Source organism: Lissotriton helveticus, chromosome 3_1 (assembly GCF_964261635.1).
Source record: "Lissotriton helveticus chromosome 3_1, aLisHel1.1, whole genome shotgun sequence".
In the NCBI taxonomy this organism is placed as follows: Eukaryota; Metazoa; Chordata; class Amphibia; order Caudata; family Salamandridae; genus Lissotriton; species Lissotriton helveticus.
Window position 1 is genome coordinate 345,355,000 of NC_136061.1, and position 24,417 is coordinate 345,379,416.

Sequence of the window (24,417 nt, forward strand, 5' to 3'; positions counted from 1 at the left end):
GGTCCATGGGTAGATGGGAGATGTGTGGCCATCAGATGGATAAGGTGAATTGTCCAGCGGCTCACAGTAGGTCATCAATTTTTGAGTCTCCTGAGGTTTATCCAGAGACGTTTTAAGAAATGGGCAAAATGGGCTCTGGCCGAGGGCCCCCTCCTTTCAAGCTTTCAGGACAGCCCCAGAGTTCAGCAATAACAAGTTTGCTTACTTACTTTCTTTTTTTCTTATTTTTTAGCAAGTCCTGACCCTACTTGAAAGATAGTAAAGATTCTGGTTAGATTCAGCAAGTGCTTTAACAATTAAAAGTTCATAGTCCAAGACCAACTGCCCAGGCTTTTGTCTTTATGCAACATGTGCTACTTACTGTGCAGTAAAGACTGGCATCGTTGTATCCTTCAGAGACTGCATCGAGCATGTGTCAGACAGGTGAGATCACAGCCTGTTGCGTCCAGACCCAATCCCATGCAGCACAGGCAGTGCAGTAAATAACAGCACCCATCAGCACCGTACGCAGCAATGGTGCTGCCAGACTAGCCACACTACCCATTGTAGCTAGCTCGTGCATATTGCTAATCTTTCTGTGTTTCTGGTGCAGTCCAGCTAGAGTCCACTAGTGCCAAGGTACGGCCTGAGTGTGTGCCATGTGCCACTATGCAAAACTATGTGGTGCTGGAACAATTTTCAGAGTGCGGGTGCGGCCAATAATATTATAACATTAATTTCGTAGGGAGTGTGAAAAATCCAAGCGTCATACAAAAAACACATGTCTAGTAAATATGCCTTGCCCATTCAGCAGGAGAGTGGTAAGGTGTGGTATGTAGCTTGTGGAGCCTTTTGGAGTACCGGTGTGGTAGTGTACTGTCATTTACTGACAGCACATTTTCCATTACAATTACTAAATTTGCCCTATCTCTAACATGCTGAGTCAATCCTGTAGATCTTGTAGATTTCACTCAGCCACTTTTAGGAGGCGTTCCTGCACCGGAACGCCCCCCCTGCGCAGGAACACCTTTTTGTGGCGCAGGGCATTACAATGTGACGCATCTCTCAGATGCGACACATTGTAAGTACCCCGCACCATGGCGCTGGATTTGTGCCACAGCTGCGTCACAAAAGTGATGCAACGGTGGCGTAAAAGAGGTGCAAGGGACTTGTAAATCTGCCCCTTTGAATTTTTTGATATTTGCAATCCCTCTTTACTTTAATGCAAATCTGTATAGTAATTTGAACTGATTTTACTAAGTATTGGCAAAGTCAAGAGGTTTTGTCTCTAAAAGGCTGAGTTATTGGGTTTACCAATGCTTGTATGGTACATGTGAGCAGAGTCGCATTAAGTATCTAGGTGAATTGTGGTTGTGGGGGGGGGGGCACGATTGAGACCTCTGGAGCTAAGTCTGTACACAGTGTGAGATGGGGGCCATAATAATGTTCAGATTACATGCTCATTCAATCCTTGGCCTGTCTCTGGTGTACATATACTGATGGTCACATATGTACCATTTGTAATTACAAAATCAAATTATTTAGCCCTTGCCTCTTTTTGAGATGCCCCCACCACCTTCTTCATCCCACATAAATCTCTGTGGTCCACAATATGTTTTTATCTACTGAGAAACACAAGCTGTCTCATAGGCGAGAACTATGACATGGTGAGCAAAAATACAATGAATTGTGATATTTTACAATGTTGGAGTCCTTGTAGTCAAATGTAAGTCTTGTGGAGCCAAAACAAGGAGCAACTGCTTTATTCCTCCATGGCACCCATTCTGCAGCGTACGGAGGGCAGGAGCATATGTGGTGTTGTGTGTCAGAGGTGCGAGAGGTGCATTTCAGTGAAAGAAAGCTGAGAGCCTGGCCTCCTCCACAGTGACACCCCAGGCTGTGATTGTAGGTCCCAGGACTCTTGGTGCCAGCGCCTTCCTTTAGAAGTGGAGCTTTAGTCCTGCAAGGCATTTACTCCCTGGTGAAGCAGATCCAAACATTGTAAGCTTCTCTGGGAGTAAAGCACAAAGAGGGAAATGCAGGCGAGGGACAGCAATGTGGATTGTGGTGGGGCATGAGCAATATGGAGGGCAGGGGGCAGTATCAGGAGGACTGGGTGGGTAAAGCAACAGGAGTGCAGGGGAAAGGAAGAAAGCATGTGTTACAAACTACAAAGCCAATGGCAAGCAATGGGCAGACTGCATTCCTAGGTCAACTTTCTGAATGTCCCCAAATTGACTTTAGCAAACCAGAAAGCTGCGCTTTCTGGTGGGCTGCGACCTAAAAAGGAGAGCCTGAAAATGAGCAGTATAAGGACACAAGTAATTAATCCATGCTTTAGAGAAAGAATAAAGACAAAAAGAGGAATACAAGTCCACACAAGCTAACAAATATGATGCTAGCAAATGAGAGTGACAATGAAGTCAACCTGCAATGGGAAGACTATAAGCCTACCGGAAGCCAATAATAGGTGTGGCAACAGGCAGCACATTTGTTGTCTAGTATGCGAGAACTAAAAAGCACCCTTCAATTGCACAGGCCCAAAAAGTGAAACACCCATCCACAGTACCACATGCAACAGATTTGTTCAGGACGCTAGTCTTTCTGCTTCTCTGGCAGGGGCCAGCAAGAGAGAGAGACTTTCTTCCAGAGTTGGGCCCAGATTTAGGCTGTCCAGGAAAAAAGGTTGTCTATGATCCGCCCATAATCAGCAAGAATGTGAATGAGCAGAAAATGCATAGTAAATTCGGAGTTGTTTTGAGAAGGGGGGCCCAAAATCTTTAGGATGGCCCTGAGTTTTTCTGTATAGTTTAGCCCTCAACCAGATGAGCTGAACAACCCCTCCTAAGGATCGCTGTAGTGGCCTGAGTGGAAAATCAGCAGCAATATCGACACAGATATAATCAGAGATTTGAAGGCATCTTGCAATATTCCCGAAATGTAGGGTTGGCACACACTGGTCACACTCTAGGATATAATTCGTGCATTTAGGAGGTTGATTATCTGGCCCGGCTCACCCTCCTGTCCAGTAGCTGCACCCATCAGATCTCGTCTCATGCTGGTCACATTGTTGACCACACCCTCGACCTACTTTCCCGCAGCAGATCCTCCACCCCCTGCTCTTTCCCAACCACCCTGTGACCATGACTTGGTGGCAACAGTTGTTGACTCCTGCGGCTGCACAGTGCATGTTGTGATTGTTACATGAGCCAGGGCAGAGGGGGGATAGGTGTTAGGGGTCTGGGGGGGGGGGCACAGAGGCTTTGTGTGTTCCATTTTTAAAGGATGGCATTGGTTTCCCCAATTTGTAAGACTGCTGCAAATCAACAAGAATGAAAATAAATACAAAGTAATGATCATATGTGATTAGCCACCCAAACTAAGGGCCTCATTTAGAGTTTCGTGGATGGATCATTGTTCCTCTGCCATGGCGGGACATATCCAGCCATCTGGCCGGAGCTTAATTATGGCAAAGATGCATCATCAGTGGTCCTTCAATCCTTCATCAGCAGTTGCCTCATCAACAAATAAAACTCTATCAGGGTTAGTATGGTGGACATTTGTCTATCATCTTTAGAGTTGTCTGCCAGAGTGGTATTTCATTTTACCCAAAGAAATCAAGATGTATTGGGTGCGGAATAAAGATTGTGATTCTATTTTTTAGCCTATTGTGAAGAAAGTTTTTTCTTTGATCCACAAATGTTTTGGAATATAAAAAGAACTCTGGGTAACGCAGTAATCTATATGGTCTCAGTATTTGCCCAGTGGCCCAGACTGAGTTGTTGCAACTGTTCAAAGTAAGAGGTTATGTGATGATTGATGTTTATTTTCAAAGTCTGTTCTTTGTCTTGGAATTTTTCCCCTGGGACATGCAAGTTGTTTTGCCTCCATATGTGAAATCATATGACACTTTTTTAAATTCTGACCAGCTGCTGTAGAAAGAGAACCATTGTGCACAATGTGCCCTTTTTGCATAACTTGTATGCTGGCTCCAACTCAGAGGCAAAGGAGGCCTTACCAAGTAATGGGCCTGTGCTTCTGCTAATGTACTGTTTTGTTCAGCATTCCAGCTATCAAAAAGGCTTTTGCCACCGTAAGTTGACAGAGTGTGGCCAGACGTGGGTCCTGTGCTCGCTATGCCATTGGATTCAAGCTAGCCTGGCTGATGAGGGGTGATACCCCGAAACCGGTCCAAGGATGCTTGTTTCCGGTCCAGGGAAGACCTGGCAGTTCGGGCTGGACTGTTTACAAGGGGAGCAGGACCAAGACAGCAGTCATATGACTGGGTCTAAACTTGGGTGGCATGGCGAGCAAAAATACAATGGATTAAACCCAGATCTGTGACTGGGGTGAATGTTTGATTTTTTCAGCATTCTGACCACCATTTAGTCTTTTTGCTTAGGTGGGCCAGGGTGGCATGGTGTTTCCCCTTTACTGCTTTGACCATTACTACTAACAAAATGCGCTTTAATGTTGGCCTTCTTAAATGCACAATATGTGGCGCAGTGTTCCCTGTATGACTCTGTGAATTGAGGGGCATATTTATCATTCTATCATGCAGCTCAGAAAGTCACCTTATTGCGCTGCATGGTAGGGAAAGGGCAGGAATGCACTGTACTCAACATTGTACGGTGCATTCCTGCCTTTCGCAGAGCTGGTGCCAATGTGTTGCCAACGCAGGCACCATGGTGCAAGGACGCCTGCGCTGTTAGCAGGATTGTTTCTGCGCAGGAAGGTGCTCCTTCCAGCACAAAAACAATCTCAGCATCATTTTCTTTTTGATCAGTGCTGCAGAATACAGCACACATAGAAAGGGGGAAAAGAAATAACATATTTCTCCTTGTTACACCTCACCTGGCAGACGTAGCAGTTTTGATTCCCAGGTCTACTATTTATCATAAATCTGGGAATGCGTCAAAATCCATGGGTTTTGCGTGGAAACACCTACGCTCCACCCATTGAAGGCCTCGCTGGGGCAGAGTAACACAAAACAGCGATTTGAGCTGTGTCGCGTTACTATGGATTTTTCAAGCCACTAAGGGCCACGCAAGGTTGCCTTACATGGCTTGATAAATCGCGTCTCAAGAGCTGCACCCCATCGCATAGTGCAAAAGCAACACAACTCTTGATAATTATGGCCCTGAATCTTTGCATCTTTTTTCCTCTTTTCACACTGAAATCTGTGTTGTAACTGCTGTTTTTCCGTACAGCAGGATATTGGGATTTATAATGGATCCATCCGGCCTGGTCCCGGAAGTGATGACGTGTGCTAGTGCTATGACTGCCAGACAGAAGCTTCTCTGAGCAAGCTGGAGCCCCGCCCACCAAACACATCTCACCCAGGGAGGCTTAAGCAACAGAAGCATAGCTAAAAAAAATGACAAACACGTGGAGACGCAGCACGGTAAAAGAAACATTATGGCAGGAAACATATGGGACCACGCGTTAAGATGCATCGCAGATGGCCTTAAATCAAGATGTATAATTTCATACTTTCTTACTCAGGCTTCATTTTTCTTTCATCAGCCTTGGCAAGATTTCCAGAAAGTTCTGCTCAACTGACTTTAAAAACCTATATTTTTGCGTCACTGTGCAGCACAGGAATTTGAGGAACGCGTTTCCCGTCTGCTAAGGAAACCACAGCCCAGCAGCCGGTGGCAGGCTCGCGCCGGTGACTTGCTCTCTTGTTCAGGGGCTGCCAGTGATGTAGCTAGGCAGGCGCGCGCTTGAAATTCAAGTTATCCAGCTACAAGTGGTTTGCTGTGGATCCAGAGACGCTGTATGGTTTCGAAATGTAGGCTATAAATGTCTGGTGGTGGAAGGAAAGGTAAACCCTACTGATTAAAGAGAAAAACAGACAAAAATCAACAGACATGGACTGTAGGAAGGCCAGAGATGGATAACTAAATCATCTTGTTTGTTCTTAATCCAAAATGGATAGAAAAGTCCATAGTAGCCAAAACATATTTCTTGAAATAAGGTTAGTTCTCTCGCGATCCAAGAAAGATCTGCTAGTAAAGACAGCCAAAACGTTTCACCCCTTCTCAGTGCGCAGGTCTGGGGCTTTCTCCAGGCTGATTATATAAACCCGTTTGTGAAATATACCAGGAAATACATACATTATAGTATCAAAAGACAACTAATCAATTAATCGAAAAGAGAAAACCAGGAACAATAAAGAAAAGAACACCAATTGGATGGTGATGTCTGAAATCAATTTCAAAATACCCCAACCTAAGGGGAGAAAAGTTCGTGAAGTGCAGTTTGTTATTGCCAATGTGAGGATCAAGGTATATATCGCGAGGCACCAATGTCATTAGTCATACATGAGTTATCATAACACAGGAACATTAAAAATGCATATGAGGTCATAGCAATATAAATATCAAATAAGGAGAGCAGAACCAGATATGTAACGAGGTCAAAGTACACAGTTCAACATAAATTCACCAAGGAGGAGCAAAGTATAAGTAAACATATCATATGTGATGTCAAGAAACATTGATTAAACATAAATAATGATGAACAGTTCCAATTTGACAGCAATCAATCATCGGTGCGGTTTATCAAGGTTGAAAAATTATTTAAGCAAGGAAACAGATATAAGTCGTTGCAATAGTATTGTCCCAGGTGAACAGTTTTTATAGTACACGAATATAGACAGCATCATATAGTGCAAGGAACGTAGACACCATGAGAAACCAGGAGACTCTTCCAAGTGTAACTGGAATCCGCTGGGATTTTATCCACAGCAGTTCAACATCTGTCTAAAACCCATAGGACATCAAATATATCAGGTGCAAACCACCAGTGAATGATCCATTGTGGAACTGTGCACGGAAAGGTCACAGCTTGGAATTATGCAGGGCCATCTCACCTGTCATCCTTCCGAGATCAATAAAATTAACACTGTTAAGTTGGATCTGAAAAACACACACAGTTATAGCCTAATAAACGATTTCACTTGGCATCCCCTCTTTTTTAAACCAGAGGAGCAAACACTGCAGTGCGAGTTGCAAAAACAGCTCAAGATTGTGCCGTTCTAAGAAGTGGGCGACATTTTGTTGAAATATATTCTCTATCTCTCCCTGAGTCTGAGCTACTGAATTACTAACGGCTTTAAAAAAGGTTTACAGTTGTTACTGGAAGTCAAACCTCACAGTTATAGAAACCCCTTATACAGCATATGCACTTGTAGGCGGATTAAAATAGACCGCGAGTTAAGTCCAAAATGATCTGCGTGAATCTCTGCTTTTAAGAAGACGCTAAGTATGGGCGAATTTGGCGGATCTGCGGTCCGCGAATTCGCGTGAAATCTCAAAAAAGTCAGCGAATTCGTGGATTTTCCTGCAAACTCGTGGATTTTTTTGCGATTTTTGGATTTGCATTTGGTGATGCAGTGCGCGCAACGAAATTCGTTTTATTTATTTAGATGTTTACTTACCTGTAAAACTCCGTAATCCATACATTACTACCCCCCACCCTGCCCCTCCCCACGTCACCGCCCTGCAGGTACTCCCACTGCCGGCCGCGGCTGGACCCAGAGCTGTCCAGGCAGGGCAAGGAGTAGCAGGGGGTGACCCAGGGGTAGCACTGCTACCCTGGTGTCTGAGCAGTATTGGTCACGTGGAATGGAACACGGCACGTGACACGGGGTGGTATTCTCTGGGTGGCTGGTGCCCAATTCTGCAACAAACCTTACAACCTGCAGCTGCGCACACATTCCATCGATCACTGGCATCCCCAAGCCCAGGGCAAGAATGTACTCACTCAAGAGAACGCTACAAAGCCACAGTAATGGCAGTAGAGCGCTATACAATCCGTTAACGTGACATAAGTAGGCGAATGTCTTACATTTTACTGACGCGCTTTACATCATTCCATTAAGAGTCGGTGGTTGCAATCACCTTGCAATCCCTTGCTTTATGACGCAGCTATAATGTTTTATTATATTACCTAGAGAGACAGCTAAGTGGATCAAGGCTCCTGCTGCAGAGATATAAATTGTAGGTCGCCGGATTGAGTCCCGATTGGACTGATTCGACCGCCGCTCAAGGGCGATTTAGTCGGCCCATTAAGTTTGGTATCAGTAGCATCTGTTATGTCTTCTTGAACTCCTTCGGAGTCTAGGCGCTAAATTAAAAAGAACAATCTATTAAAAAAGGTGACGTGTACATCTTAATCCCGGACACTTGTATCAGTAATGACTGCAGTGGCATTTAGAGACACTCTAAACCCCAGTGTCCCTAAATTGATAGTCACCACGTGATACAGATGTGTTTACTGCCTCGTGCGCAGCACCATGCAGTTTTCATCTTCGTCAGATGGTGACTTCCCATCTATTCCCTGACTCTTGACTCGTGATGTAGTAAAGAGAATCTTTCTGATTACGGCGCAGTTCTGAATATGACGTTTTTGCTGCGGGGCTTCACATTTTAAGCTGTTGCATTGCAAATGCTTCGAATAGTGTGGAGCACACTACGCATTGCAACCTATAGGTCTTTTATTTTACTATTTATGTGGATGCATAGAGTATACCGCAAGTGATGTGCATTTATTGATATAGCAGCACTATAATATTAAATAACACAGCTATCATGACATGCACAGTGATGTCTGAGCGCAAACACAGAAGCAGTATACTTTTTAATGCCGCACTGCACCCTCACACACTGCACCCTCACACACTCTGCACCCTCACACACTCTGCACTCTCACACACTCTGCACCCTCACACACAATTACACTCTGCTGAATACAACATACACTCCACACAATACCACTCAGTGGCACATAATTATATGCTACATAATTACACTGTGCTCAATGCAACATGCACTCTAAATACCACTCAGTGCCACATAATTACACTGCACTCAATGCAACATACACTCCATATACCACTCAGTGCCACATAATTATATGCTAAATATTTACACTGCGCGCAACGCAACATACACTCCAAATACCACTCAGTGCCACATAATTACACACCACATAATTACACTGTACTGAATGCAACACACACTCCACACAATACCACTCAGTGCCACATAATTATATGCTACATAATTACAATGCAACATACACTAAAAAAAATACCACTCAGTGCCACATAATTACACGCCACACAATTACACTCTACTGAATACAACATACACTCCTCATAATACCACTCAGTGCCACATAATTATATGCTACAAAATTACACTGCGCTCAACGCAACATACACTCCAAATACCACTCAGTGCCACATAATTAGACACCACATAATTACACTGCACTCAATGCAACATACACTCCAAATACCACTCAGTTCCACATAATTATATGCTACATATTTACACTGCGCTCAAGGCAACATATTTTTATTTATTTATTTCAAAAGTTTTATATAGCGCTGGCTAGACCCGGAGGTATCAGAGCACTTTACATGAGCATCAGATCATAGTTACAGGTTACATCGTTACAAAGGTTACATAGTTCGTAGAGCATGGCCACATAGTTACTTGTAAGGTCGACATAAACAATAAGCACAAATACATAAGGGGAAAAGCAGCCAAGGTGAGAGGTTCAGGGGAGGGGGATTGGAGCAGGGGAAGTAGATAGATAATGAAGGCGGGAAAGAGGAGAGTAGGGTGAGAGACACAGCATGGGAAGAGGAGGGGAAGGGTTACGGGGACACAAACCGGTAGACGAGTCAAGGCAAACGTCCAAAGTCCAGTAAGCTGTGATCCCAGGGGAAGTGGTATCACTTCCCTATCTCTGTTGCGAGAGGCTCCTTTTGCACAGTGGGCTCTCTCTGAGGGGTCTCTGAGACTCCAAGGCCTACATACTGGATCCTTCCCCAGAAAGGGGAGAGGGAGTGCTCTGGCAAGGGGTGCCATACCAAACCACAAGTGTGAGTGGCTCCCTTGGCGCAGTGGACTCACTCAGCGAGTTCGCTGAGACTCCAGAGTATAAATATTGGATCTTTCCCCAAGAAGGGGAGAACGAGTTCTTAGTCAAAGGGCACAAAGGACAGGTGGGTAGGCAGAGTAGCAGGCAAGGGGAGAGATTCGGGGGAGTGGGGATAGGAGCTAGGGACGAGACAATAAGGGGAGACGAAAAGAAGTCTGACTAAAGACCAACTGGGTAGGTGACGACCAAGGAGGGAATCCACGGGCCATCTCCCCTATAGCTAAACCAAGTAGCTCAGTCGGGCATCAGACAAAATAGTTCAGTCTCAATACATTGAGAGAGGAGGGAAGGAGAGACATAAATAGAGGGCAGATGCGGTAGGAGACTGCAGGAGAGATGAAAGGAAGTGCAACAATGTGGTTCAACAATATACACTCCAAATACCAATAAGTGCCACATAATTCCACGCCACATAATTACACTGCACTCAATGCAACATACACTCCAAATACCACTCTGTGCCACATAATTACACACCACATAATTACACTGCGCTCAATGCAACATACACTCCAAATACCACTCAGTGCCACATAATTACATGCAACATAATTACACTGTGGTCAACGCAACATACACTCCAAATACCACTCAGTGCCACATAATTACACGGCACATAATTACACTGCACTCCATGCAACATACACTCCAAATACCACTCAGTGCCACATAGTTACACGCCACATAATTACACTGCACTCCGTGCAACATACACTCCAAATACCACTCAGTACCACATAGTTACACACCACATAATTACACTGCACTCAATGCAACATACACTACAAATACCACTCAGTGCCACATAATTACACGTCACATAATTACACTGCCCTCAATGCAACATACACTCCAAAAACAACTCAGTGCCACATAATTACACGCCACATAGTTATATGCTACATAATTACACTGCACTCAACGCAACATACACTCAAAATACCACTCAGTGCCACATAATTACACGCCACATAATTACACTGCACTCACTGCAACATACACTCCAAATACCACTCAGTGCCACATAGTTACACGCCACATAATTACACTCTATCTATCTATCGCATCACCACAGCATCACTCAGCACCACCACAGCATCACTCAGGGGCACAACATCACTATGCGCTACCACAGCATCACTCGTCGCCACCACAACATCACTCAGCGCCACCACAGCATTCATCTGTGCAACTATTCAAAAACAACTGGTTCAAATATGTGCTCTCAATGTTTCAAGCATTATTACAAATGTCACAAAAAGATGTTAATATTTCACTTCTGTTCTTGGATTTTCGTCATAATAAAATACACTGAGCATAATCTTCACAAAAGTAATTTACAAAAGTTTAAGCTATTGCCATTATAAATTACAATAACTTTTATTTAAGTATTAATTATTAAAAAAAATTAAAAGCAATTATTTGTAATATCAATACATTTAAATCACGTAAATACAACACATATTGCATTACAAATGCTATAGGTGTCACATTTGTGAAAGTTAAAAGTATTGGCATTGTAAATGACAAAGCTATTAATTTCGCTATTTTCAACACATAAATAAATGTGTCATTTACAATACCAATAGCTCAAACTTTCCTAATGCGAGACCTATTGCATTATAAATGCTTGTTAAACTTTGAATGAAAGCTACTTCAGCGAGGGAAATAATACCCCGTTTCAAAAGCGGCTGTCACTGAACTCGTAAGCGCGTGCTGCCACCTTGTGGCCGAAGAGGTTTTAACTGCTCTTGCGCTTCTGAAGCTAAAACGGCGAAGGTTTGCAGTGTGATTAATTATTATTACGGTCACATTTACTTTAAAAAAAATGTGTTCTAACAACTGCTATGTGCCTAGTGCTTACATTATAATAACAAATTAAGTATCAGCTCCCAAGATATTTCGCAGGAGTCCACTGCAACTGGCACTACTCACTTGCCACCTTAAAAGTACATTTAAGTCTTATTTTTATTATTTTTAATGTATAAACATAGCTAAATGCTGCAAGAACATTTGCTATTTTTTTTTTAATATGCACTCAACAGCAGCATGTGGCAGATTCTAATACAGTTCAGTTTTTAAAGTCTTTATTTCGAAGTTTTTCTTCATAAAAGACAAGCATATAAAATATATACCAAACACACAACAAATATGTACAAATTTATACAAACAGTTAAAATTTTCATATATCTTGGTTAAAAAGTCAATTAAATAGTATGGAAAGACGATTTTATCAGAGTTAATACAGATATAAAAAGACAATTCAGAAATGCTACCCAAGAGGCAACAAGTTTGATATTCAACTATTGGCTCCTCGTAAACACCTTGTTCTGATAATCCAGGCCCACCCAAGATATTTTGCCACCCCTATAGACAGCCATTCAGCTGTATTATATCTTAGGATTGACATTGCTTCACTGCTCACCCGAGTGTTTAATCTTTTACATATTGGTTTTAGCCATATATGTCGTGGTTCACGGTAAGCTGGGCAGGCAAACAGGAAGTGCCCTAGGGTTTCCTTTCGCACATGACACCAGGGACAGAGCAAGGACTGATGATTTTGCCACTTATTAGTGAATTCTCTTAGTGGCAGCGTCCCTACGCGAAACTGATGGTATAGTTTCCTATCAGAACTTTTAAGGATGGTATCCCAATAAGTCTCAGTATGTGGAACCACTTTATAAATCAGAAACATACTTGTCAGGTTAGATTTCTCAGAAAGCGCAACCTGTTCTTCTTTAACTACGGACCAGAAGAGTAGTTTAAAATCTTTTTTTGACGGGAAGATATGATTTCCCGGCTCTGTCCATAGCAGATGGAGCCCCATTCTAAATAGGGTGTTCTTAATAGATTTATACCAGGGAATATCCCCTGCTCCTTGTAGTGCTCTCACATCCTGTATCTCTTTGGCAAACATAATTAATTCCGGAGTAGACCAGATACGTCTCCATAACGCAACCATCCTATATTGGGCATGATGTTTAATAGAATGGAAGCCCATATCTAGCATAAGTGGAAGTGAATGGTGTCGATAGAGGGAGACTCACTAGACTACGAAAAAATTTGTTCTGGATTTTCTCCAAAGCTGCCAGATCTACGTTCCCCCATAGGTCAGCCCCATAAAGTATGGCGGTACTAATTTTGGCGCTATAGATTTTAAGCGCCGGTAAGACTCTTTTGGTCAAGGAACAACGTTGTTCTTTCACAAGACACCCCGCTAATCGTGCAAATTTTAAACTGAGTGCCTCAATTTGTTCTTTCCAGCGTAGCCTATAATCAATGACAACTCCTAAGTATGTCATTACCTCTACTTGTTCTAAGCTCGTCCCATTCATCGTTACATGTCCCCTCAGGGGTTTGTTCTTTGTCAGGACCATAAACTTAGTCTTAGAAACATTAATTTCGAGGTCATTTTGGCTACAAAAAGCCACAAACTTATTTATAGCTAACTGGAGGCCCGTCTGCGTTTTCGCCAGAATTAAGGTGTCATCAGCAAAGATTAAAAGGGGAAATTTGGTCCCACCCAGGATTGGCGCATCTGTTGGAGTTGCTGAGAGGAATTGAACAACCTGATTAATAAAAAGTAAGAATAGGGTAGGGGCCAGAACACAGCCCTGTCTCACTCCACGGGTCACAGGGAAGGAGTCGGTCACCTGTCCCTGGCAACCCCACCTTACTCTGGCAAAGTTTTCCTCGTGCAGCCTAATTGTAAATTCAAGAAGGGCAGATGGTATACCCATTCTCTTTAATGCTGCCCACATCTTTCCTCTGGGGACCAAATCAAACGCAGATTTGAGATCCACAAACGCTGCGTATATTGTGCCTCCTCTTAAAAACACAGTCTTCCAATAAATCATAACGAATCTAAGTACTTGGTCGACTGTGCTTATATTGGCCCTGAAGCCAGCCTGCAGTGGAGACAGGATGTTTTCTTCTGTCATCCAAGTCTGGATTCTGCCCAGCAGCATTCAGGCAATTACCTTCTGCAGGGCATCGATAAGACTGATGGGGCGATAGTTTCCCGCAACCGTCTTGTCTCCTTTTTTATACACAGGTAGGATCTCCGCCCCTTTCCAAGAATCAGGAATACTGGCACCTCTAGCTATGGCATTAGCTAAATTAGTTATGTAGGGGACCCAATTTCCTTGGTCAAACTTGAAAAGGTCCGCTGGGACACAATCCATACCGGGAGCTTTCCCATTCTGAACAAGTTTTAGAGCGTTTACTGCCTCCAGTTCCGTAAAGACTATCTGGTCATGTGAGGGAACTACGGTTGGAGCACAGATAGTCTCTCCTGGGCTGTAGGAGATCAAATCTGTGTTACTAAACTGCGATGAGAAATGCTTAATCCATGTCTCAGCTGGAACATGGTTAGCTGGGGTTTGCAAATCTCCTGTCCCTCCCCATTTCACTACTTGCCAAAATTTTTGCTGGTTAGAGGAAAGGCTGGCCTTATATAAATCTAACCAACGTTGTTCATCCCAATTTATCTTTGCCTGTTTGAGCACTTTCTTATAATTTGCCCTTTCTTTCTTAATGTCTGTGGCTAATCTGGTTTTAATAGCAGCTATCAGGGAGCTGTGGGCAAGACGACAGGTCTTGTCATACCATTTTGCTCCTGTTTGAGCCGAACCGGTTTTCCTTCCTCTAGCTGGTTTAATAAAAAAAGTTTTACTTTTGTTGAAAAGGGACTCGTGGATCACCCCAATTTGTTCCAGTGAACCCGCATCATCTAATATAGGCACCATCAGCTTGGTCGCTGTTGATACCCCTTTCGAAACATTATTGATGATAGCAGGATCCTCCAGTAACCTAGCCCAACGTACCCTTCTGCAATCATTCGTAACAACAGCCTCCGCTGTAATTAAATTAATTACAAAAAGGGGGTGATGATGGACAGAGTATCTGAGTTAATCAGAACACTCCTACCCAGTCAACAGATCAGGGCTTGATCCATCACCGTTTTTTAGCTCACTGCACCATCCCAGTTCAGAACCTGGCTATATGCAAATTAGTCTGTCCCTGGCCCAGTGCATCATGGGAACAGGGCAGACCAAACTACCAAGCCAATTCTTCACTGGAAAGGAAACAAGCTTCCGGGGACAGGTTTCTGGCATTACAGCCGTCTTCGGCCCGGCTTGCTTGAATCCTAATGGTGCAATGAGCAAGGGACTCATGTCTGAGCATACCCTTCCACTCTCATGGTGGCCAAAATAATTATAAAAAGGGGGTGGTGATGGACAGAGTATCTGAGTTAATCAGAACACTCCTACCCAGTCAACAGATCAGGGCTTGATCCATCACCGTTTTTTAGCTCACTGCACCATCCCAGTTTAGAACCTGGCTATATGCAAATCCATGTCTCAGCTGGAACATGGTTAGCTGGGGTTTGCAAATCTCCTGTCCCTCCCCATTTCACTACTTGCCAACATTTTTGCTGGTTAGAGGAAAGGCTGGCCTTATATAAATCTAACCAACGTTGTTCATCTCAATTTATCTTTGCCTGTTTGAGCACTTTCTTATAATTTGCCCTTTCTTTCTTAATGTCTGTGGCTAATCTGGTTTTAATAGCAGCTATCAGGGAGCTGTGGGCAAGACGACAGGTCTTGTCATACCATTTTGCTCCTGTTTGAGCCGAACCGGTTTTCCTTCCTCTAGCTGGTTTAATAAAAAAAGTTTTCATTTTGTTGAAAAGGGACTCGTGGATCACCCCAATTTGTTCCAGTGAACCCGCATCATCTAATATAGGCACCATCAGCTTGGTCGCTGTTGATACCCCTTTCGAAACATTATTGATGATAGCAGGATCCTCCAGTAACCTAGCCCAACGTACCTTTCTGCAATCATTCGTAACAACAGCCTCCGCTGTAATTAAATTAGTTGCACTGATTCTCTGTAGGTCGCCATTTATTAATAAGTTTATTACTAAGGGATTATGATCACTTTCTGTCCTTACGACTATTTCCATATCCTCTAGTAAACTCCAGAACTCCATCCTAATTAAGAAGTAATCTATACGGCTCGAGTTATGGGAGTTGTCAAAAGTGACATTTCCCATCAGGTCAGAATTTGTCCTCCCATTCGCCGCTCGTAGATCCCATTCTAGGCAAAGACCAAGCCACTGCATAACGACCCGGTTACTTTTTTAACAGGTGGAATGGTCAAGTTGGGAATATTCCAAATCTGATCAGCTTCACCATAGCATCCGTTATCCAGGTTGGGGACCGGTTCGAATGTACAATTAAGGTCCCCAGCCACCATTACACATTTGTCTCTACCAATGGTGTTCAGTAGGGGGTCGAGATCATCAACCGTTTTAGATGACTTCCCTCCTGGTCGCCACCTGACATATATATTAATCAAGAAGAGATCTTGGCTAGTTTCACTACTTAATTTTAATGCTAATATATCATTACTCAGTGTGGGTAGATCAGAAATCTTAAAGCCTAGAGATTGTCTGATCCAAATAACAAGATTCTAATACAAACATGCTGGTATTTACAAATAAGTGCCCGTGCGAAGCACCGTCAAACACATGCACATATTAAGCACTGTATCCACTACACACTAGATGTTGCAATCTAGACCCCTAGCAGTGGGTCGGTGGGATAGCCTCTGTGTATACACGAGTGTGTAAAAATTAGCACTTGCAGCACAGTAGGAGTAAAACACACTATACAAGTAGAGGAGCATTTCCGGGGAAATGGACAGGTTTTGGCCTGCCCCATAGAGATGGGCAACAGGGTAAGGAATTAGTCAGGAAATTAAAATGCTGCCCGCATTGAACCATGTGTCTAATGGTAACACAGGTGCCAGTCGAGCCACCCAAAAAAAGTCCTTCCATTCTTGTCTTTCCATCCACTGGCGGCCTTCGACATATTGAACAGGACCACCAAAGCGAGGATTGCACAGTGCATGGTGTGCATGAATTCAAAACCTTTTCAGAAAGGGTTGGCACCTGTCGAGAGCATAGTTTCTTAGGCTGTGGCTGGGCTGCTCCAGATAACAATGCTCTGCTAGGCAAGGGCTGCTTCTGTCTTCGTGTAAAACCAAAGAATCAACACAACCTCCAGTAATTTGCCAATGGCCTCAAATTCTCGTTTTGCTCAAATTTTCCAACTTAAGGTCCATGTTTTATCTTGAAATTATCAACATGTTAATAAAGTCTACAGTCCTGTTTTGGATTTTCTCTACAGACCTGATCAGCCTCTACATTGGTATTATCTCACTCTGGTACATAGCTTTGTTTTCTCCAGATAGATTTTCAAAAATGACCTTTCACCATTCGAAATAGTAATAGGGACCATAAAAAATGGCATCCACCCTCGACTTTGGGCATCTATTTGAGAGTGAAAGTGAAAGTGCTTGTGAGAAACAGAAGATGAGAAAGGTAATGACATGATACAGAGAAGGCTTAGTGTAAGGGGGTTTCCTGTGTGAGAAGGACAAGCACATAGGGTTTGAAAGGAATTTGAAAGAGGGAATGGAATGTGGGCAGATGTTTGTGAAAGGAACATTTCATTGCCAGGTGAGAGTGAAAATGGGATGTCAGGAGCGTATGGGACAGAAACAGTGTCTTCTTGGGAAGGGTGAGAGGAGAAGGTGAAGCTAGAAGATAGTTGAAAAGAATAGTAGTGTGTGTGGGTAGTGAGCTTGAGCGAAGTTAACAGGACAGAGAGCAGGATATCAGAGGATTTACAGAAATGGGTGTGCGAATGAAAAGTGTTTAAAGTGTGAGAGAGGACAGTATGTGGGATAGAGAAAGGATTGGAGAGCAGGGAAGAGAAAGTGTGAGACTCATGCACTTAAGAAAAGGAAGGAGCGAACGATTGAAAAAAGAGTTCAAGAGAGTAAATGTGGGAAGAACGGACAGTGTAAGACATACAAGAGTAGGGACAATTTTTGCAGAAGAGAACACTAGGTGAATACTAGACCGCCACCATTTGGGGTGTCATATTCTCAATAAAATAACATACAACAATGTCTCAATGGGAGCCAAAAAGAAATTACAATTTAAAAAGTAAATTGATTACGTAAAACACGTAGTCCAACAGTTTAGTTTTAACGTAATTGTAATGAAACAAAAAAGATGAAAGGCATAAATATATAATTTACAAGGAATTAGAAGCAGCATCAACCAGTCTTTTTAGGTTGACTACTGCGCGCAAAGCGAGCACATTGTACTCGTGAAAAAAGTGTTTTAAACTGCACAATTGGGACACATAAGAAATGGAAATCCGCGTATTCTTTGGGAAATATTCGAAAAGATTATTATACATGAACATTTACTTTAAAATGCATCATAAGACAAAATCATGACATAATTAGCAATCCCAATTAGGCTGATACAAGTCAACGGTGTTTCAACCTTCATGACTTGGAGTCTTCATCAGGACTGGGGGACACAAAGATTGCCGCCTAACGGGGGATAAAGAGAGAGATACCCCTAAGAATTAATAAATGAATGTACAAAAATATATGGCTTCGTGTCTGGAGGTACCGGAGGAGAATCCAAGGCACCTGAGAGCCACCACTAACAAAACTCAAAAGAAACAGCCTCTTATGTGGCAAGAAAAATTGGTCAATTCAATTGAAGAACTGCAAAAGCGTTTCTTTCAAGAGCTGGACCAGTGCCTGTGGTCACCAGGGAGGAGGGAAGGGATCCATAAATGGTCCTTCGAGATGCGAAATCGAGCCGAAGATAAACGTTGTTCGTGGGCGTTGTAAAGAACAAATGGAAACAGCCCGGTCAGTTATCTGTGGGAGAAAAAATGCAGTAAATCTGGATTCGACCGATAGCGACTCACCCAATGGTGAAGAGGACGGTCAACTATGGACAAGTATGGGGTTTTAAATTAATGCCTACCAATCCGTAATGAATCTATAAAAACAATGAACAGTGAAAGTTACGGGTGCAAGCACTGTTAAAACTAGCTTGTTATTTTCAGTAAAATCAGAAAATGTGGCACAATTGTGAGGGGACTGGTGCAGAAAAATGTTAATTGAACTAGGGATGGCAAAAATCCTAAGTTGGCCCCAGGTAGATACAGATGTAAATATAAATAGAAGAGATAAGTCAGAGAGGGTTTTGATAGCATGGGAAAATGAGAAGCACGACGGAAGGATGTAAAATATATAAAAAAGCAATAGAAAAGAGTGATAGAGTAGTGAATGAAGAGTGTAAGGGTAATGAGAAGGCCTCTGATTGCCTGGAATGGGGCTATCTAGCAGCAATGCTTCTACGGTAGGGTGGGTTGGGAGTTCCTCCAGATGGTCGACCTACTTTACAAAAACCCCTACAGTTAGAGTGCGGTTGGGCCCATACGTCTCGGACGTCATCCCAGTACACAGGGGCACGAGTCAGGGGTGTCCGTTGTCGCCTCTCCTGTTCACCCTGGCGATTGAGCCCCTAGCTGCGGCCATACACGCAACATTACGAGATAGCATACCTCTCGGAGAAGCAACCCACCAGGTGTCGCTATATGCGGATGACCTCCTCGTATTTGTGAGAGACGTGGGAAATATACCGGCCCAACTGGAGCGCATGCTATGAGACGTCGCAGCTCTTTCGGGCCTCCACGTGAATGTTAACAAGTCCTGTCTGTCTCTACCCATTCGGAGGAGACACCCAAGATCTGGGCTACATTTTGGAGGGTACGAGGATGCAGTGGAATGCAGACACTTTCCGCTATCTCGGCATACAGATATATCGTCAGCCAGCAGACCTGTTTGACGGTAATCTGGGGAGGGCAGTGACAGCCATCAAATCACACGTGAATTTTTGGAGTACGTTACCACTGACAGTCACAGGCAGGGTGGCATTATCTAAAGATGGTGATCCTTCCTCGACTCCTGTACTACTTTCCCAACCTGCCCCTCTACGTCCCAGCAGCCTTCTTTGCCATGCTCACTAAGATGCTCCGAGACTTCATATGGGGCAATACACGTCATAGACTGGCGCTAGCAAAGTTACACCTGCCAACTGATCAAGGGTGGGCTGGCTGCGTCCTGTTTCAAACACTACTACCTAGCTGCACAACTGCAATGGGTAGCCCGCTGGCTCGCTGATAGAGGACATGAAGACACCGCTACCTTGCCCCCCCCCCACTCTCTTGAATATCTCACGAAGCTCTTCCACCCGACACTCAAGGCTCCGATGCCCACCCCCCTGCTGCTGGCGGTGGCTTATAGGTGCTACTGTCGCTGCCTGTATCTCACCAGGACACTGATCCCTTATTCACCGGCCATACCACTGGTGGGCTACCCCAATGGGCCTGGGGTACTCACAACCTTAGAGCACGCAGTTTGGCATGAAGCTGACATAGTGATACTGGGAGACCTATATCGGGATGGCAAACTCATACCATATGAATCCCTGGTTGATGAGATGGGGCTGCCACCAGGGCAATTTCTAAAACATCGTTCAATTATTGCGACACTGTCCTCTAAGTGGGGGGTGACCTACTGGAGGAACCCAGCCAACACCTTACCATCCAATACTTGCACGTCATGGGACCCGGTAGACATTTGGTCCGATGGTTTGCTGCATCCCTTCGTACTCACTCAGCGATTACCTTGGACCCACTGCGCCGTAAGTGAGAGGCAGACCTAGATCAGCCTTTTGAGGACAGGGAATGGGAAAGGGTGTTAAAAAGTCCGATACGAATTCCCAGGAACATGAGATTCTGGCAAATACAGTTATTCATACTCCATAGGGCATGCCTCACACCCGAAAAGATCAACAGGTACTTTCACCGCACAGACACGAGTTGCCCCTGGTGCATGGAGGTAGGGGTTGGGATAATCCACATGCTCTGGGGCTGTCACAGACTACAAGTCTACTGGCAAGCCGTAGGGGAGGGACAGGGTGCGACACACACGCCTGAACAATGATGTATGCGGCAGCTGCCAATTATATGATATGTAAGGACTCTGCACAAAGTGAAACGGGAACCACGTCTCTGCATGACGGTTGTTATCTGAGCGAACTATGTATAACCTGCCGAGACTTCATTCACAAACACATTTATGACATCATCATGTGTATGTTGATGCACACTGATCAGCAACTGTAAGGTTTACATTATGCAGACGAATGGTTCAATGTATGTTCAACTCGATGTGATGCTGACTATCTCTCATATTGTTGTAATCTTAAAAATTAAATAAAAACAGATTAAAAAAAGAGTGTAAGGGTATTGAGGGTAAGAGAAAAGGGTGATAAGACAAATGAAGGTGAAGAAGAGAAAATTAAAAGAAACTGAGAAGAGAGAAATGAATGTCAAAGAGGTGCATGTGTGGGGCTTTTGAGAAAGAAGGAAACGGTATGAAAGGAGTGGCTGGCTAAAAAGAGCGTGAGAGAAAAATGAATATCTTACAGAGAAAGAGGGAATATAAAAACAGAGGGAGAAATGGTCAGGAGGCATAGAGGCCTCTTTTGTTTAACCATTTTTTTTTAAGTGCTGTAAGGGGCACATGGAGCTCCTTCCATCCCCTTTCACAATACAAGTAAGGAAGTTCTCTTTCTTGGTATAGGAAGCGAATGGTAGCAGTTGGATATAAAGGACGTGAGAGCACCAAGACAGCAGGATGCAACACTAAAAGATACAGCTGGGCTTGAAGTGACAGCAGCAGGACTTTCAGGATACTGATGTAGAATATCACATAAGTGAGCATGGTGTCAGAATTTGCATATTTACTCAGTCATCCAGCTATGAATTCCTCTCAGTGAGTTAAGCCCCCGCTCCAGACATCTGGCTGTAACCAGCATGTCACTTACATTAATTGTTCATGTTCTGTGAGCGGCGAAAGCTAGTACCAGCCTGCGATCCTGAATCTGATCTGCGGGGAAATGGAAGATTGCACTAGCTTCATCTTGGGTGAAACTTGCTTTGCTACCGCTATACTTTACCTCTTCTGAGGAAGCTTGCACTGCCCCTACCTGATTCGAAGGTGTGCTCTGAAGGGAAAAGCTTGCCCTGCTGCTGCTCTTGCTGTACCTATCCTCCGACAGATAGTAGCTTACATTGTATCTGCCTAGTATGTGCTTTGGATATGGTTGTTTCTAGTGCTTTTGCCCCATCTTTCGAAAAAACAAATGATATATTGAATGCACTTACATAACAAACCGTATGAACCAGGCACTGGTTCACAGTATTTGATGTGAGATACCAAGACCTTTAGTCCTGAGGAAGGTAGTGACCGTCGTAGAAAATCTGAGCAGTAGAAACAAGGGATAGTACTTTCAATTGCTCGACGCTCCTGTTTTAAATCTAGCAGTAGGGAGATACAAATAAACATTCTTAGCTCACCCACACACTATTTTGGCATAGCTCTGAATTTAACAAAGAGAGAACGTAAATACTGATTTGAGGGACAAACTCATCCAAACTAGGGAACCATAACCTAGGAGACTGTACAACCTTGTACAATAGTACTCTAGGATGCTTCCTAGTGCTGGATGTGGACTCATTAAAGAGTCATACCACACTAGGTAGGCAAGGATTCATCATCCTCTGTGAGTACAGGAATGTATGGTAATTCCATGGGATGTTTGATTCTTTCTACCAGGACTGTTGTATTTCTTGTATGCTTATGTCTGTTCACAGAAAGCATACATACAACAGTCCTTTAATTTCTCCCACTCCTTTAGCGTGTTAGCCACCTGTATTGCACCTGTTCTGTACATGGGAGAGAACCAGGTGAGGTCTCTCTTGCTTCTGCGACCTGCCTTTTACTTATTCTGTGTGTTAGGGAAGGTTGCACTGCTGCTGCCTATGCTGTACCTTTGTTTAAACCTGAATATATTAAATGTTCACTACACGAAAGATAACACGACTTGCATTGCTAATGCTTGTTTTAATGCATGATGTGAATAAAATAGTGAAACTCACATAAATGGGTGAACAGTTTACTTTTTGCAAGAAGTTTTTTTAAATAGATTAAATTATTTTGTTAAGCTGTAAAGCATAGCTGACAGGTAGGTTAATGTCGTAACACCTTAGGTCAATTCTGGCATTGTAGCCAATACCACATTACATACTGTGGTATAGAGCCTATAATGGCAGCATTCAAATAAACACTATAAGCCCCACAATGCAACAAAGCCGGGAATGGTGGAGAGTATCATATGCAGGGCCACTGGAATTATGCAGCAGTGGAGGAACAAATTATGCAACAGAGTTCACGAATTTCGGCAGCTAGGAAAGGCAAATTATGCAGCATAATTCCCCACAACCTGTAGCCAGTATTTTTTCATTCTTTCTTTTAACATTATTAAACGTTTTTGGACAAAGTTGCACCACATCATTACTAGTTTAATACCGGAGTACATCCATAAGCAACTGAAAAGTGACCAGTTAAACTTTGAAAAAGATCTGTCACTGCTAAGATTCCAGATACCAGTTTTTGTTCAATATATTTCAATCCGTTAGAAATTTAAAAACGGGTATTTTTTTAAGTGAGATCCTGAAATTATACAATATATGGTCCATGATGTGACAAATGAGGGAAATTCATGATTATGCGGAAAATGCTGCAGAGACGCATAATTCCAGCAGCCCATGTTATATGTCATAATACCAATTGTCAGCTTTCTTCAATGCAAAATAAAACGTAGTTCCTGATTTTCTGCCTTATTTTCATTGTAGGCAATCAAGGGTTAAATAGCCCAATGGCTATCAAAGGCAGTTGTGACTATCTCACTGATAGTGGACTAATTTTAACACTCCTTAGATAAATAAATGGGTCTTTAAAAGTTATTTACCAGAACAATGTGAGTAGCAGCAACCAACGTATCTCAATCGACAGTGAGAAAAGGAAAACAATGTGCTGGTAGCCCTCTTTCTGAGCCCATCCTCGGTCAAGAGGCGGAGGTGATTTAGGCGGAGCGCCTTAAACGAGTCCTGCTTTGAACCAATGCAACACTTGCTGTTGGTGCTACCCTGTAAGGGCCACCAGTGTATCCAGCTTTTCCTCCATCAATCCATCCTTTCGCCCTCACATCCACCCAGTCATCTATCTATTCCTTCTGCCTTCCACATCTATCTATTCACCCATCTGTTGATTTTTTCATTCATCCATCCTTTCGTTAATCCTTGGACCGACCTTTACTTTCTCCCATCCATCCATAAATCCTTCCTTTATTCTTGTACCCATCTGTCCTTTCACCCATTATTTCCTCCATACTTTCTTTTACCCAACAATCCTTTTTTCCATGCTTCCACCTTTCCCTGTTTGTCTCCTTTCACCCTTCCATCCACCCTTTGACTCTTGATTCCACCATTGCTTCCTCCTTTCATTTTCCTTTCCCATTTCCCATTTGCACTACCAGACCTATATGTACGTTATTTATATTACTGTTTTGATGTATACTGCGCGGTCATCTTCCTCCCTATTAGGCGTGTGCATGTATGGGTGTGATTGGCTCCGTGGACACAGTGTTCATGAAATGTTGGGTTTTGCAAGAGCTGTGGGTTC